Raw genomic sequence first — 18,859 nt, 5'->3', positions numbered from 1 at the left:
TTGTTGTTCTTGGTCATCTTTGGAAGCCGCCTGGTGAGTCTGAAGGAGATTGATCTGTTTTTCCAGCTTTTTAAGGAGGTCACTTTGAGCTGTGAGGGTTTCTTCAGCCTGAATCTTACGTATTTGATCCATTGCATCATTTGCAACAGTTTGTATGTTGAGAATTTCTTGGTTGTTGTTCATCGACGATTCAAGGAGGCGGTCTATGGTATGTTGTTGTCGGATGACTGTGTCTTGGAGGGCCAAAATAGCTTCTGATTGCATTTTCACAAGGTTGTGCAGTTTCTGGAGCCATGGATTACTTCGGAGAGGTTTGAAGTTTGCACAGGGAGCCATAGATTGAGTGAATTCTAAAGCTAGAGATCCGAGGTGAATTGAAGGGGGGGAGTGAGGAGGGGGAGCGGATGCTGTGTTTACAAACATCGGCGAGGGTTGCGGCGTTGCCAGTGTTTCATTCAGAACTCTAGGAGTAATGGAACCAGAGCGAGAGGCACCCCTACCTTGCTTGTTGTTATGTTTGGGCATGTTTTCGACGAAATAGATTCTTGGTAGCGTTTCTAAAGGTAGATACTTGGTGAATTATAGTAGGGATGACTAGCGTATAGGGAACACTTGGTAGAAGGGTCGTAGAAAGGCAGGCGAAAATTGGTTAATTTTGGTTGATTACTGTTGAGGTTCACTGTGAGTTATGTCATATTAAGTCTCCATGCACTTAACTCGTGCTAGGCAGCAGTTAGGCCATGCAACGTTGAGTGGAGACGAAATTAAACACGAAATTTCAGCAGCTGTGACGGAGCCGGTACCACCGCCCGCGTTTCCCGCCGTTTTCCTAATGTTACCCGAAGCAACTAGCCCCAAAGAGCCAAGGATCACATCAAACCCCCTCGGTTCAGGTAATGAACCATCAGGGCGAAGTCCGAATGGAGCCGGATCGTTGATCCACGCACAACAGCCACACTGCCATGAACTCCCGCACCGTGCTGTGAGTCTGATGGAAGGACAGAGCCCACCGACCTTGGCCGGCCTGGTGAGCACTGGTCACAAAGCCCCATCCGATAGATGAAGCGTCCATTAACACATTGAGTAAGGGCTTGAGTAGACACCATGGCACTGAACCCTGAAAAACCCGAAGAGGAAGCTGGCAACGCAGCAACCGACGCAAGGCCCCCGGAGGCTGAGCTCAGTGATCAAAAGAGCAACAGAAGGGACGACCTCGAAGGCACCAGAACAGCCACCAAAGCCAAGCCCGACCAAGCGGGTAAACTAGCACGTTGATGTTCAGACTCCTGCTTAGAGGGAGTTCTTGAGTGAAACTGATTCATGACTATCTGTGAGTGCACAGTAATACAGTAGTAGATTGAATTGCATTCTCCATTGTAATTTTTTTGTGGTGCAGAGACAAGTCGACTCGAGATTGACGAGTGATTGTAGTCCTGGGCGGGTTTAGATCCTGGTTTGAGAAGCATCTCAGGAAGATTCCCTCAGACACCATACAACAGTAAACCTCTGAACTAATGTAAAATGATTATACACATTTGTGTGCAGATACGGTATTGGATGACCAACCCAACTTAGGTTCATGTCTGGTGTTGGTGCAGCAGTAGATTCCAAAACCTGTGTTAACATGTGAAGACGGTGTATTGGAAATATATCGGGAGATTCTGTAAATGGCCAAGTCAAAAAATCAGAAAGCTTTCAAAGGGAAGAAGGCATCAATGATATAGATGGCACAAATTATAAGGTATTTTATGAGAAAATTAATGCATTTACTTCAACTCATAATACTTTAAAACAAAATATGGCCAACAAATTTATAAAGCCACCAACTACTGCAATTCTTATTATGACACTTGTTTAAATTATGCAATATCTGTATTGTATAACAAACAATAAGTGATGAATATGATTAAGTACCTTTTATTAATGCTAAGTAATTAAAACATTTTGCATTATTCATAATTTAAAATTTTACAAAACCAATGTGTCTCACCTGCATCCAACGGGTGAGATTATGTTTGGTCTTGGCACTGGTCAGATCCCATTGTTGTATTTCAATACCTCTTAGTCGTGAAACAGCTTCCACAGCATACCTATGAGACAAGTAAATAAATCTCTCTCTCCATGTACGATGTAATGGGTCACGTACAAAATGGGTACGTGACAAATTAACTTGTCAAATTAACTTGTACAGCACAGTACAAATGTAAAATTAACTTGTACAGCACAGTACAAATGTAAAATTAACATGTACAGCACAGTACAAATGTAAAATTAACATGTACAGCACAGTACAAATGTAAAGATTCTTCAACATTTGTCAGAAAGGTCAACACCATCAAAACCAAAATATCACTCTTAGATACGGCATAGTACGTACTTTAATAAATATTGAACTACTGTAGTTAAATGACACAAAAATCTATCAGTTGCACCTTTCATGACAGAATATCTAATGTTTTATTAAAAGTGTAATAAATTCTCATCGGTATTAGAATTTGCTGGAGAATGAGGAGCTGTAAGGCCAAACTTACTGGGAAATTCCATTTTGTGGACCTGACTGACAGAGCGTAACCCAGCATGACGATGATGTGGCCAGTACTTCATGATTATCTCTTCTAGTGATGCTCTGTAACAGTGAACCTAAGCCAATAGTCAGCAACAGTATAAGCCATAATATTAGAAAGCTAATTTCATAATTGTAAATATTAATGTTAAACTTAAAAAAAAAGTTATACACCCGGTAGTATCTTTTAGTGAATTAATTTAGTCACTGACCCACCAACCGAACTCTGCTAAGTTATTCCAAAATCAAACATAATATAATAATTGGATTATGTTGAAAAAATACCCTAATTTAGTTTTTGTTATTGTGGGTTTATATTAACTATTAATACACTATACATACATATTATTGGAGGGTGGGAGGTTTCAACCACTTAATCGAACAATACTGATGGACCAGAGGTATGCACCAATGTAAGACAATAATTAGAGAAATCACAATAATTATAATGAAAGTAAATTAGCACCTGTAAAAATAATTAATAATTAAATTTTCATTTTCATCCCTAAAACAACTAAAGAAAGATCAACACAGTTTGTCTCAGCATTTGCAGAGGCATGTATTCAATTACCTTCAGGTTATCTGCTCCTACTTTGAGTCGGCTGATGTACATTTCTATGGCGTGACATGCAACTTCTCGTGCCTCATTGTGCAAGGGGCAAACAAATTTACTCATGGAGTAACCAGGATGTTCTGTTTCATCACTGGAAAATACAATATATTTTTTTAAACCATTGTACAGTTCAGTACTGTATAAGTAAATATCTCTAATGATAAATGTTTGAAGGAAATACAAATAATATGTAAACACTAAAAATAAGCATAAATTAAGCACTGAAATCACCTTTTCTGGAAGGCTACTTTTAGCTCCTCTAGTTTAGACACTGATACAATAAAGCCACAACTCACTAGCCATCTGAGATCCATCTGATGCCTGCCAGGACCAGAGACTGGCTCACTCTATGAGGTAACACAAGCTTGAGGATCAGAGATTGACCCAAAACCAGGTGAAACCTCCACCAGAAAACATCGGGGGCAGCAAAACAAGCAACTGTTTGAGGAAAATTAGGTACCTCTAGGTAAACAAGAAAAATTATCATTGCCGCAGGGTAAACATCCTGACTGTGATGTGGTTGACTGCCACAAAATATCAGCCCAGGTCACCTGTGGTGACAGTCAACGCACCCATTCGATAAGGAGTCCTCCATACCAATTCCCCCAATCCCCAAGGGTAAGAGAGAAACAGAAAGCTGCTGGAGTCCCACCAGAAAAGTTTTTTTTAGTCCTAAGCTGTCAAATGAAGGATGTGAGTTCTGTCCAGGACAGGACAGGACAAACAGTTAGGCACATTTTCTTTCATCTGATGAAAGGTATCCATTTTACTGTTGGGTAAACAGAGGCTACAGTTAAGGATTGGCACACAGTAAATCCTCCCCGGCCAAGATACGAACCCAGGACAAAGCGCTCATGAAACGCCAGGCGAGTGTCTTACCATTACGCCACAGGAACTACAAGGAGGGACTTCATGGAGGGAGTCCTTAGCACCAAAGAGCGCCTGACAGCTGAGTGGACAGCGCATCGGATTCGTAGTCCTGAGGTTCCGGGTTCGATCCCCGGTGGAGGCGGAGACAAATGGGCAAAAAGTTTCTTTCATTCTGATGCCCCTGTTACCTAGCAGTAAATAGGTACCTGGGAATTAGACAGCTGTTATGGGCTGCTTCCTGGGGTGTGTAACAAAAAGGAGGCCTGGTCGAGGACTGAGCCGTGGGGACGCTAAGCCTGGAAGTCATTTCAAGATAACCTCAAGATAAGTCCTCTGGACATACAACAGTGACTTGATAAAGGATGCCAACTTTCTGAAAAACATAAGAAATCAGACAAGACTGACTCATTGGGGAAGAACAGCAGGAGAGAAAAGCCCAGAGCAAACAGCAGTAGCCACTCGCCAAACGCTCAAGTGTAATACAAGTCCAGCGAAGGACATTCAACCCGGAATAAGAGACCAAGAGAAGAAGGACCCCCAGAAACTTCTAAGTGCAAATACCAGCCATGGACAGAATGGCAAATAAGAGAGTCAATGCAACACACAGCTTCCCAACCAAAAACTGCGACAAACAGCTAACTGAACCCAGTCACCATCTGAAGGACCTGGGGAAAACAGGTCTTGGAACAGAGAATGGACGACGCGGGTAACAAACAGATCCCAACCCTGATAGCACGAGGAGCACACAAAACATACGGTAATCTTTCAAGCCGAGACAGGTTCAGAAGAGCTTTGAAGTTTCCTAAATCCACCTTTACCAGGCATTATGGGCTGTACTGACTATTCTCTAATGGTTCCTAGACCATATATGGTCTGCATGGATGATTTAAAATTCTGTGGCACTGTGCCATTTGTTGTCCTTCCTGACTGTTCATTCTCCTTTCCAAAGACATGTAGAACTTACTTCCGAGCAACTGAATGCAATAGCTCATAAAATCAAATCAAATAAAAATTAGTGGAGTCAACAATTTACTTTTTTTATTATGTCATCTTCATTCACTAAAAACAAGCTGTTTTCCTTCTTCTCCTCTAGTATTTTAACAACTGTTATAAATTTAGTACTTCTTGTTATGAATATGGTTGCTGTTATGGGGGGGTATAGAGTATTAAGGAGAAGGGTCGACAGCTAGAATCAGGATGTATCAAAATTAGTGGAGACCAGATAGGCCCGGCCCCCAATAAAAACATTAATCAGTATTCAATGTTTGGCTTAAGAAAATAGGTCAGTCTAACGGATGATCACTGATCTCCTACACAGGAAGAATGGATACTCCTTTAAAACTAACTTATTTGTTAAACCCTCTTAACAACCCCCCATATACATTAACAACAATAACAATAACTACTTTACCACACTATCTTACTTTGAAAGCCTTAGTGCACATAGGCAGGATACAAGGTTTTACAATTAGGACAAGCTAGGGTAAAGTCTACTAGGCAAGGGACACTAGCAAGGACTCTAGGTAGCTTAGTACCACTTGAGCACACGTGGTTCCACTGAGACCCCTTAGAGTAACTTAGCAATATAAACACTAGCATAGCCTATACACATTACTATACACTTATGCCAGAAAACGTACATGCTACACGGTACTTAGCTGTGTAAACTAGACACAGGATAAGGTAAGGGAAGAGGAGAAAGAGGAGGAGGAGGCAGAGCCCCACAGGGAAGGTGTTTCCACAACACAGCCAGAACAGAGAAGAACGCACCTGGGGCGTCCCGTCTCAGAGCTCCCCAGTTGTTGTCGTTGCCGGAAGATAACCTAACTGATCGTGCAGCTACAAACAATACAAGTCTTCACCGGCCTTCGTTACTTTACTAGTTCTAAGAATAGTTGATAATTACTTCACTGTTATAATTAATCAACAAGCTCAAGAGTCTGAATGCTCTGTGAGAAACAAGATTCGTCTTACGTCTGGCAAGGAAGATAGGAACAAACGCGCATCAGCAATCGTATCAAATAATGTAAAGTAAATTATTTAGGGCTCAATTTGACCTCTGGTTTCCAACTAAGGAACCCAGGGTCGTAACAGCAACATTTTAATAATTTCAGCATCAGATATACATTAGCATCGTTATTAACCTGTGAGTGTCCAGCATCATGTAGCAGCACCCAACAGATACAACTGCTTGGCATGTTGACATGCTGGTAAAGGTCCTAAGCATGGTTGGGGCCAAGTTGCCCCAAGTGTGTAGCCCCAAGAGACCACACACCACCCCTCCTGAGTCCAGCTCTGGTCATGCTCCTGTCACCACCTGCAATGTCAAAATAATAGAAAACAGGAGATGATTTTTCACCCATAGGGTTGTAAACCTGGGGAACTGCCTACCCGCCAAAGCCATAAATTCTGAAACTCTGCTGGGCTTTAACGCTTAAAATACAGCTTGAAAAGATCATCAGGACAAATGGGGACACCTTTGACATACCCTCGGCTTTCTGTTCTCAGCAAGTCCACTAGTATTAGTGGCCCTCAGGTAAATTCCGGTAAATATTATAAAACAATATATTTCAAACTTTGCATTACAATTTTCCTTATGCACATCTTAGAAAGACCAAATATAGTCACACACACGTTATACTTTACGGAAAGCACATTAATTTTCTTAGGTTAGACCTATTGGTTGCAAACTTAGGTCAGTGCAACTTCGTCCCTGATGCAGATGGGGCCATCACACACACTGCCCCTGATTGAGCATGTAAGGGAAGAGGGAGATACTGGAGAACTCTCAATCCAGACCTAATTAACCATCGATAGGTACATTCCTCTACACTTAAACACCTCCTCCAAACAATCCAGTACTGTACTTTTAATCATATGGACTGCCAACAATTGCTGTCTTAGTATCAACCAGTTGCTAATCACTGCCTGGTTGATTTTCTCTTCACTAAGTGGCAGCCTACAATCTCCCCTCATTTTTGTTCTCAGGCTCCTGCTGTAGAACTCCCATGGTTGGCATGGGATCCTTAAAAAAACTGATAGTTAATTCATCTTGAGACATTTTGTATGTGAAACCTCCTGTTACTTCAAATATACCTGCAATATGGTCTTATGTATGTACAGTTTATGAACAAAACATTATTATTTGAAGGATTAGTAGTGATTTCGACAGGATCTCTCTAATTCTGAGGTGACCCTTCCTCACATGAGTGCCTAGAAGAATGGTTTTGGCTTATATACATGGCCTGTGCACAAATATTCCAAGTTCTTATTGGTTGTGGTATCACCATGTTTGAGATTCATTCAAATTTATGGGTCTCACTTGTTAGCATTACAAGACTGCTTGTTTTTGTCTTTGAGCCATTTTCAGTGTTTATTCTTATATATTGTAGACAAGAGTTAGGTTAGGGCACGAGTCTTGTGACATGGTACACTGAATTCCTGCTCTAACATAAATCGGTGCACTGGACAGTTAGATCCAACAAAAGGATTCTGCTTCAGCAGAACAGTCATTATATTTAGCTGGAATAGAAAAAAAAGTTTTCTGGTGAAGAAAGTCCATGCATTCACTGCAACATAATTTGGTGACAAAAAAAAAAGCGTTGCATGTAATGAAACGCCATTTTCTGGGTGAGACCCATAGGCTCCCCGGAGCATATCCAGGCTGATATGCTAATATCAGACTTTGGCATCAATCATGTGTATAGAGTTCTATGGCCCTACCGGGGACCACGAGCCAGACCCTGGCCCCCTCAGAAGAGGCAAGGGGAGCAATGGCCTATAGAAACCCCCGTGTGGTTGGAAGCGTTCTATGTTTGCCATCGACCGGGTCAGGCACCCAGAAAGGTAAGCGTCCCAAAACAAACCCCTATTCTGGTGAAAATTGCTACCAAAAGCAGAACTAGTGGATAGAATTGCCTAACAAAAACGAGCAAACTAGTATGACGTCGCCGCGCCGCTGTCTGCGCAGCTCCCCCCTCCCCGGGAGGGGGAAGGGGGAGCCCCAGACCCCCCACGCCGGCTATCCACACCTCAGTTCTGAGGGTGGATGTCAAAACACGCGAAAAAAAACGTTGACCGGAGGGAGGGAGGGATGTCGGGGACCCTCTGGGTCTCATCCAGAAAATGCCGTTTATTACATTCAACATTGGTTTTCTGGGGGAGCCCCGTCGGCTCCCTGGAGCTAACTACCCACAGAGGAAAGTAGAGGGACTTACCTGGGAGGTGGTCGCCGCACATTCCTCAACCCAAAGTCGAGACAACTGGCTGCAACCGTCGACCCAAAGTGACACAGGCCCGACTAGACCCTTGGAACGATTACGAAATAACGAGCAGCCAGGACCCTATTCGACCACCAAAATCCCCGTGCCTGTACGCAGTCCTGGACATATTGCCAAAACCGGCGGCAAGAGCCGCAAACTGGCGAACGTCATGGGCACGGGGAGAGACTGCAGGCTGGCTACACATAATAACCCTGCGGACGACCTGGGATACCCGAACTAATGAACAGGGAAGAAGGGAAACCGGATCAACACAAAGCGCGTCCGTGGACACATAAGTTGAGGCACGGAAAGAACGGCGGAGGGCCGCAACCGGGCACAACACATGATTTACTCCTAGCCTGACCAACCAAGCATCAACAACCCAAGGACTCCTCCGGAAAGCAGCATGTTCGATCATCGCTAGAAAAGAAGGGGACGGCTGCAGACGAACAAAACGACCGGCATGACCGAAAGAACAGAATACCTGCGCCGGAGGAGAGCATGAAGCTCCCCGACCTGACCCCTCGGAGGCTAATGCCAACAGGAAAGAGCCCCCGGGAAACAAACCGGAACCGAAGAGGCCACAACAAACCGAGGAGAAGAAGGAAAAGAGAACACTCTGTCCAATGGCCAGGATGGCTCAGGCAGTGCATGAGCAGGCCGGAGGTGAAACAACACTTGAGACAGCTTGCGAAAACAGCGCAGAAGAAACATGAACACCGAACGCAAGCTGAAGCGGCTCCACCAGCGCCGCACGATACAAGGCGACAGTATGTGGCAAAATGACAGACCCGAACCCCCCAAGAGAAGGACAAGAACCACGCCCACAAAACGCAGCCACCTAAGAAGGGACAGAAGGAAAAAGGAAGAACCGCCAACAAAAACCACACCACCACCAAGAAGCACGCAGGTGGGACACCATCAACGAAGCTACCTGATCACCAACAGAAGGTGAGAGACTCGAGGCAGAGCCGAACCAGCCCCGCCATGGACCAAACGAGCTAAGGAAGAGGCGGAGCCGCAGGAAGACCCTGGGTGCGGCCGAGCAAGCAGAGCCGGAAACGTAAGCCGGCAAAGGAGGAGATGGAACGTCTGCCGGACAGAAAACTTCCCAATGCCAGTGAGCTCGCCAGGAGACTGGAGACAATGGTCCCGACAGAGACTCTAGAGAAGGGACACAGAGACTCTGAAAACGCCAACAGGCAGGGAAAACCAGGAATCAGAAATTCAAACCTGGCAATAGGAGAGCCAAAAAGCACAAACAAAACACACAATGTGTAGGATAAAAGGAAGCTGAGGAACGAAGAAAGCAGGCAGCAAATGGGGAACGAAAGGCACGCCAACAACACAGACGTTGGTCATGTCCCAACACAAGACCAAACGGAAAAAACGCAAGGTTCGCCACCAGACCAGCACCCGAACCGAGGGGTACGAGCAAAGAAGAGACAATGGGAATGAAACCGCACGTCACTGGGAGACAGAAGAACCAGACGGGACAACAACACCACAAGCAAGACCCTCAGAGGAATGAGAGGGAAGCGAAAGACCCACCAACGAGCACAAGAGGCACATGTGCCAGGGGACACAGGTGGAACGGATGCCCAATGAGCAATAGAAATGACAAAAAAAAAAAATCCAGTGTCAGAGTAGGAGACAAATGGAACGCATGAGGAAAGGGGTGTGGTGGAGGCTGACCCCACACACAGCGTCAAGTGGAGACACGACAGAGCCCAGCAGGCTCAGGAATCCGTACATTAGGCGAACGACAGGCGAGCAGAGAGACCAAAAAACCCTGAGCTCTACTCCGCAAACACAACTAGATGAGCACAACGAGGCAAGCACAGAGGCCATGAATATGGCAGACGAGTGTCAGAGGGGCAGGACTAAAGAGCCAGAGCTCAATCCCAGCAAGCACAACTAGGTAAGGACAACTAGGGGAGTACAGAGAATCCTACGTACCTGGAAGGGCTAAGCCATGCACTGCAAGGCGGGCAATGAATGAGTGACCCAGATAAGACCACTGTAACAAATAACACAATAAAGGAAGACCCCAGGAGGAAGCACGCAAGGGCCAAACAAAACACCACAACCAAAACCCCAACACACATCCTCAGTAACAAAACAAAATGTCACCTCATAACATCCTGACACAGTCACATGTACCTCATCACATTCACCATCACCATTGTACCTCGTAACCTGGTAGAGGTGGAGCTCCAGGACTGACTCAAGCATGGGTTGGACATGCATATGAGTGGGACGGGATGGGTATAATTAGGAGCTGCCTCGTATCGGCCAATAGGGCCCCCAGCAAGCACCTGTGTTCTGATGTTCTCACATTCGTACCCCGAAACCAAGAACCACGCCTGGCCGTAAGAGATGCCAGACTGCAGAAACTCACCTGCAGAACGTAGGCATGAACGTGTCACGACACAACGTAGCTAAGAAGATGCCAGGAGCACCGCCAGGGGAAGAAGGCCAAAGCCGCACAGTCAGGAGAAGAACAGGGTAGAGGCGAAGGAGGCACCCCACACCCATAACACAGGGAAAACCCTGGCGTCCACCCCATAGCTGCAAACCAGAACACCCCAGTAGCCACAGGGCACGGACTGGAGAACGGAAAAGAGCGAGAGGCGAAGCACCCGAGAGAAAAGGACGCAAAACACCAGCACTGGTGCACACAGTCCATAACCAAAACAAACTCCCACGGTGCATGCACAGGACACTGTGTCCGAACCGCACAACCCGCTTGGCGGGAAGGCGCCAACTATGAATACTTTACAAGAAAAGTAGCCAAACTGACTGTGACCCGAGTGATTCGCCCGGGAGAAAAAACAGCCCAGCTCATGGGAACAGGAGTCAAAAAGTAGTAAGCAGCAACATACATAGTCGGCTTATTCAATGAAGACAACGAACCCAATCGGCAACCCAATTGGGCTACAAGAAGCCCAATCAGGCATCCAGGACTAGGAACATGCAAAGAAAACGAGCAGTGCCGAGACAGAGCACGGAGAAAAGATACAATAACAATAGAACGAGGCAGGACCAAAAACCCAGAATAAGCACGGAAGATGACCAACAAGCCCTAAAATGGACCGGAGGGAAGCCACACCGAAAGACGACAGACGTTCCAATAATACAGGAAGTAGCGAAAAACCTTTCCGAACCTTCGAGAACACACAGAAGCAAGCACAAGTCACGAAGGCACAAAGGCACAGTCGCACCCGAGACCAAAAGTTTTCCAGAACCCCAAGAAGATGGGAACATGACGGAGAAGTCCCGACCCAAGAAAAAAGGGGGAATAACGGAGAAGAGCACCCACCGAGAGAACTGAACCAACCAACTCAAGGGACAAAGAACCGAGCCCGGGGAGGGGCCGACGCCCAACAACTCGTGTTGGGCGTCGGCCCCTCAACAACTCGTTGGGTATCCCAATTGTTGGGATACCCATCAATTGGGATACCAGACTTACCCACTTGTTGCTAGTAAAGAGCCTTTGTTCGAGGACATACAGTAATTGAATTCTGCTTGGTGCAGTATCATGGGATGCCATATGGCGTTTGTGATACTTCCTCTCATACCTTTACAAGTCCACCTGTAGGGTGCAGAGCCATTTTCACCCTCAGGTGTACTCTGGATTTCATGCTCTGATAGTGGCCCTGCTTGAGCCGTTGTCTTGTTGAGCAGTTTATAACAGCTTATCGGCTGAGGGTTTGCTCGCTGGAATATCAGTGCAGACAGTCTCAGTCCTCGGCAAGTTTTTAACTAGCTGTCTGGAAAGTCTGGAAAACTTTCCCTCTTCTTTGATGAGAATCTAGAATTGCTGGTCCAATTGATCTATGAGTCTCTACCTCAGAGGGTGCTTGGTCTCTCCTTTGGAAACCTTGACTTCATTGGTAATGGCTGCATATCATCCAGCTTTCCATCCTCTCAATGAACAAAGTGTCTGACTATGTGTGTGGGGTTTCCTGCAACCAGTCACAAAACTGGCTCTAGTTTCTAATGGTGCAACCATTTTTATATTTTGCAGTGTCCTATTCAAGCAAAGTATCACTATAGTAAAACATTATTTACAATGACAATGATCTAGATCTGGTATTATAGTTTAGAGGTTCCTTTCACATTATCAAAAATATAAGAAATATGTATACAATCCTCTCAAAATGTCTGAGGATCCATGTGTGGCTCCAGGAGGCATGTATTATGACGAGGAGCCGGTGGGAGGGAAGGTAAGGAAGTCTCTCTTCGTTTCATTTTTTCCACAGCCATTTCTAATTGATTATCAAATTTCCTGAAAATTAAAATTTATCCATTTAAGAATGTTCTAAATATTTCTAACAATATTAGCACATTAAATTAAAACTAATGTTCCATATGCTGGCATATCTTACTGTACAAAAAATATTCTCAAATATTTGCTTAAAATATAATTAAAATATAATTTGCTACCTTGATCAGATCCTTCAGTATCAAGTTTTCATATATTATATGTAGTAGGGACTTTAGGGCTTGCAAGCAGAAACTCATTACTCACTTCGCACCATTGATGAAATCATCCTGTGCTTCCAGACAAACAACTCTCACATCATGTTCGTATGCAAGCAGTCTTGAGAGGTGGCCTTGACCAGGGCCCACATCAATCATGACACCATTGCAAGTGTTTCGTGCAATCTGCTCAGCTATTAGAGCCAAGCATCAACCTCATGTTGTTTCTTAGGTTTCAGATGACGACGAAAGATATGCTTAAGTAACATGTGCTGCCCTGCTGCTGAAGGGGGAAAAAGTTTCTACTAGAGATGAATGGTTCTACCCCAAGTAAGTCACTTGAGCACACTCTTATGTAAATGTCCGGCTCTCACAGGAACACAGCTGCCAGTCAGTGTGATGGCTGACTAGCTGCCATCACACAGTCAGCCCCCAACCCTTTCTCGCACTTTCTTAAAGTCAATATTGACTTATTAAATACGTGCATAGGTGACATACTAAACATACTAGTTTACCTTGAAAAGCTTCATAGAAAACACCAACCTTACTTAATCTTCTTAATATGTTAAGATAAGCATCTTATTGCTTCGTAATTACAATTATTACTTGACCTATACCTATAATAGGTTAAGTAATAATTGTAATTACGAAGCAATAAGATGCTTATCTTAACATACTAAGAAGGTTAGGTAAGGTCGGTGTTTTCTATGAAGCATTTCAAGGTAAACTAGTATGTTTAGTATGTCACCTATGCACGTATTTAATAAGTCAATATTGACTATACGAAAGTGCGAGAACGGGTTGCAACCCCACATTAAGGGGGCATGAGTTAGTTTTATAAACTTTGTTCAATGTCAAAATTTTCTTTACTAGTTGTATATAAAAAAGGCTGCAATTGATCCAAGTTTCAGTACTACAGCTTAAATAGAAAGGGAGACTTATTTTTTTTTTTCAACGAATATTACACATTTTCAGTTAGTTGCTACAACCACACGTTTCAGATATAATCATTCTATGACACTTTTCTGACACATTAGCATATATAATAAAGGATCTGTTGCCGCGGATTTTCCAAAATATGTTTAGTTTTACTAATACATATAGTCAAAGTTCCCCCCCCCCCTCAAAAATATACAAATTTATCATGTTTATTGCTATTATAAAATCAATAAAGGAACTTAGGAAAAAACGCTAGCATCAGATTTTAGAGACATAAACTTTACATATAAGGTGTATGTTTCATGGAAATTGAATAAAAATGAAAGAGTAGCAACTCCGTTTATGTTACATGAAAAATTAATCATTAAAAATTAAAGTCTAAGGTGCTGCCATCTGTGGCTGAGGTTGACATCAACCAATTTCCTCCACAATGGACACCCTTACAGATAGGCTTACGTGAGGTCAAGTGTATAAGTTTCATGCAAATCGTCCTATAAACAAATAAGAAAAATAAAATTGAAAAAAATATCATTTTTTTAACAATTTTTTTTATAAAGCTAATTATGATTTTTTTAATATATGCTATTGTGATAGCTGAGAGTCATAAACATGATTTCAGTTGACACTTGTGTTTGATGTTAATTTTTGACCATTTTGGAAATTTTTTGACACATAATTCAATATTTTTTTCTCCCTTCTATTTATGCTACGATGCTGAGACTTGGACCAGATGAAACCCTTTTCATATATAACCCGTCAAAAAAGTTTGATTGAATTCGAACTAGTTTTCATGTATTGCATATTTTTGGCATATTTAAAATTGATGCCCTCATTAAGAGTGGGGGGGGGGGGTCTCTTCAAATCACCACTGTTGAGTCATAATGGAGAAAAAATATATACTGGTGATGGCTCAGTAGAACCCTGCATGACAATCAGCAGTTATATTCCTCTACTCAAAACAAATCACCCTAGAAATATCTAACTAACAATTGCTAGTTGGCCGCCTACCAAATGACGAGGCCGCAAACTGGGCCGACGAGGCCGAGGCCATTCTGGCCGCAAACTCCACCAGCCGCACAAGACTTGCAATGTAAACAAAGGATGACAAGGTATATCACCTCACATTCATCCCAGAGTGCAACCATGGAAGGACAAAGTAGGCTGGGGCTAAACTTTCCTCGAATGCACCCATAAAAAGGCGGAGGGTAGGTTGGGCCAAATGCAAGAGCATGAGAGTGACTGAGTGATTTGTTCCGAGAAGAGCATTTCATCTACACTATATGAAATATTTTGATTATAAACCATTTAGTCATTATCATAAGAAAGAATTACCATTTATAAATACGAATAATAAGAGATAACAAAGGGCAAAATTTATCAGCACTTAGCCAAGCTAAAGCAAGGAGTCTGAAGAAGCTGATATATATAGCTCCACCCTCCTCCCCAAAATTGTAGGTTAGTGGAGAGAGCCCTTGTATTATACATGGATGATGAAGAAGCAATAGGCAACAATGTGGCAAACTTGCAGTTGGTCTTCAAAAACGACTGGGCCAGAATGTTGGTACGGGTCACAGTGGATAAAGAATCCGGTAAGAGTGGCAAACCTTCCGAAGGATATACTTTCTTTCCTAACTTTCCCAACATGGGCCAAAGGACATATCCAAGGCTAACTAAGCTTCACAAACCCCTGTGAAGAAGCTGAGAGGGCAGCTTTTAGAAGAGGTATCCACAGTACTGTACTTGGATCTGTGGAACAAGATAGCAGTCTGCAAGTGCTAATACACACGAGGATAATGGTGAACGACAATTACAAGACACAGGCATATTGGTCAAACTTTTAAGTGATCTTGGATATATTTGCTCTTGGTGTGTGGACATAAGAAATGGGGCTGATTATGGTACCAGAGTCATAATACTGTTTATGAACTTACTAGGTTCTACTTGCGTAGAATATAGAATAAAGGTCATAAATTCATCAGAAATTAAAATAGAATAAATTAAATCAAATCTAATATAATCCTTAAATTTAACTATATATAATAACTAAAATTTTTGGGAGACCTATTCACTGAATCCGTGCTAAAATTATTATATTTATTCAAATACAGTAGATGTCTACTAGATATATGTTATGTTTCAAAAAAATTATTGAATACAATACATTCAATGATTCTTGGAATTGTTATGGGTTTGTTTTATGGACTGGTGAAGGCATTAATGATTTTTTCAGCCCAGATGTCCTGTAACTGATGACTATCTGGAAAGGGGGTAATGTTATCCTACCGACTAAAATTAAAAGAGTTAAATATTTTGGTTAAGTGAAATGCAGAACAAGCTGGAGTTACATGAGAGATTTGACACCTAAAGCCTAGTAATAAATAATGTTTCTTATTGTTATGCAAAGATATGAACAAATTCCAAAACTATCACAAGGGCTACATTATCATAGCATTTCAAAACATACCGAGATAATTTGCAACCATTACCTTTGTGTTGGAATAGCTTGCTGTAAGAAAATCTATATAATAACTAACCTACTGTTTAATGACTAAGGTTTATTATTTGGCAGGAAAGGTAGAAGTAGTGCTCTTGTTACATTACGTTTTATCTGATTACACTCGTTACTTTTTTCTGGGGTAAGACACCAATAGGGTACAGCTGCAAACCAGAAATTCAAATTGAAGTGAATTGCATGCTCACTTGTATGCTTAGAGGAGAAAGCACAAAAATCACTCCAAGCAAAACATTTGTTACACTGGAGACCACACAAATAGTCGCTGTACGCCATAGTAAGTAGCTTGCAATGACAGAGAGAATGAAACAATCAAATAAGTCGCAAACTGCAGCAGCTGGCACTTCAATCCCTTGATGTGACCTACAAACCGATGCTTCTATTACTGCCAGAAATTCAGAAAGTCTCATAAACAAGAAGAATCCTCACCAATGTATATGTATCCAGAAGATTTCGATATATATATATATATATATATATATATATATATATATATATATATATATATATATATATATATATATATATATATACATATATATATATATATATATATATATATATATATATATATATATATATATATATATATATATATATATATATATATATATATATATATATCTAAAAACTTGACAGCAGACCTTGTGAAGTCCTTCCAGTCTTGTACACTGTTCTCAGACACTTGCACAAATAGATTCATGGTTTCAATACAGATAATGTTTTATTGTAATGAATACTGTCTCGTTTTGTTCAAGAATTTTTGCTTCTTTTTCATATGTGCCGTGTTCTTAAGGTAATTATCAGAGCATTGTTCTAGAGGTAAAGTAGTTATCAGGGCAGTGTTCTTGCGGTAAAGTAGTTATCAGGGCAATGTTCTAGAGGTAAAGTAGTTATCAGGACAATGTTCTTGATGTAAAGTAGTTATCAGGGCAGTGTGCCTGAGACTCTTCCCTTGATAACTACAAGTTGTGATGAGAATCCCATCAGTGGTGGGGCTTTGGATGGCGTCACCGGAGCGGTTTCTTCTGCCTCTTAATTGGAGGTTCTCTCCCGTAGGTTGAGTGCTGTATTGAAACTGTTGTTTGAGTGCTGTATGAAATTACACCTAAAGTGCACTTCAGGTGAAGTTTCACCTCATGGCAGTGACTACCTGAGTGTTGAGACCGTCAACGGTGCTGTGACTACCTGAGTGTTGAGACCGTCAACGGTGCTGTGACTACCTGAGTGTTGAGACCGTCAACGGTGCTGTGACTACCTGAGTGTTGAGACCGTCAACGGTGCTGTGACTACCTGAGTGTTGAGACCGTCAACGGTGCTGTGACTACCTGAGTGTTGAGACCGTCAACGGTGCTGTGACTACCTGAGTGTTGAGACCGTCAACGGTGCTGTGACTACCTGAGTGTTGAGACCGTCAACGGTGCTGTGACTACCTGAGTGTTGAGACCGTCAACGGTGCTGTGACTACCTGAGTGTTGAGACCGTCAACGGTGCTGTGACTACCTGAGTGTTGAGACCGTCAACGGTGCTGTGACTACCTGAGTGTTGAGACCGTCAACGGTGCTGTGACTGCCTGAGTGTTGAGACCGTCAACGGTGCTGTGACTACCTGAGTGTTGAGACCGTCAGCGGTGCTGTGACTACCTGAGTGTTGAGACCGTCAACGGTGCTGTGACTGCCTGAGTGTTGAGACCGTCAACGGTGCTGTGACTACCTGAGTGTTGAGACCGTCAACGGTGCTGTGACTACCTGAGTGTTGAGACCGTCAGCGGTGCTGTGACTACCTGAGTGTTGAGACCGTCAACGGTGCTGTGACTGCCTGAGTGTTGAGACCGTCAACGGTGCTGTGACTACCTGAGTGTTGAGACCGTCAACGGTGCTGTGACTACCTGAGTGTTGAGACCGTCAACGGTGCTGTGACTACCTGAGTGTTGAGACCGTCAGCGGTGCTGTGACTACCTGAGTGTTGAGACCGTCAGCGGTGCTGTGACTACCTGAGTGTTGAGACCGTCAACGGTGCTGTGACTACCTGAGTGTTGAGACCGTCAACGGTGCAGTGACTACCTGAGTGTTGAGACCGTCAACGGTGCTGTGACTGCCTGAGTGTTGAGACCGTCAACGGTGTTGTGACTGCCTGAGTGTTGAGACCGTCAACGGTGCTGTGACTACCTGAGTGTTGAGACCGTCAACGGTGCTGTGACTACCTGAGTGTTGAGACCGTCAACGGTGCTGTGACTACCTGAGTGTTGAGACCGTCAACGGTGCTGTGACTACCTGAGTGTTGAGACCGTCAACGGTGCTGTGACTACCTGAGTGTTGAGACCGTCAACGGTGCTGTGACTACCTGAGTGTTGAGACCGTCAACGGTGCTGTGACTACCTGAGTGTTGAGACCGTCAGCGGTGCTGTGAGTGATGTTGTATTGACAAGCGGCGCTCGATTGTGATGGCGTCCGTGGAGGTCACTTTCTTTGGTCAGTGTCTGGGGGAGACAATTATTTTTCCGTCATTTTTCTTTTCTTTTTTATTTGATTTAGCTTTTGTTAACGTAAATTGCAATAAATAATAAATAAATAATGTACGCGTTACTCGGACGGCCAGACTGAGCATACTTAAGG

General features: G+C 43.2%; 1 pseudogene; it reads right to left on the bottom strand.

The window, feature by feature from the left end:
- Positions 1–1,619: 1,619 nt before the first annotated feature.
- On the bottom strand, positions 1,620–16,947 carry LOC138356649 (methyltransferase-like protein 25B; annotated as a pseudogene).
- Positions 16,948–18,859: the final 1,912 nt, after the last annotated feature.

The sequence above is a fragment of the Procambarus clarkii genome, chromosome 73 (assembly GCF_040958095.1).
Source record: "Procambarus clarkii isolate CNS0578487 chromosome 73, FALCON_Pclarkii_2.0, whole genome shotgun sequence".
NCBI lineage: Eukaryota > Metazoa > Arthropoda > Malacostraca > Decapoda > Cambaridae > Procambarus > Procambarus clarkii.
This window is presented reverse-complemented; position numbering and strand designations above follow the sequence as displayed.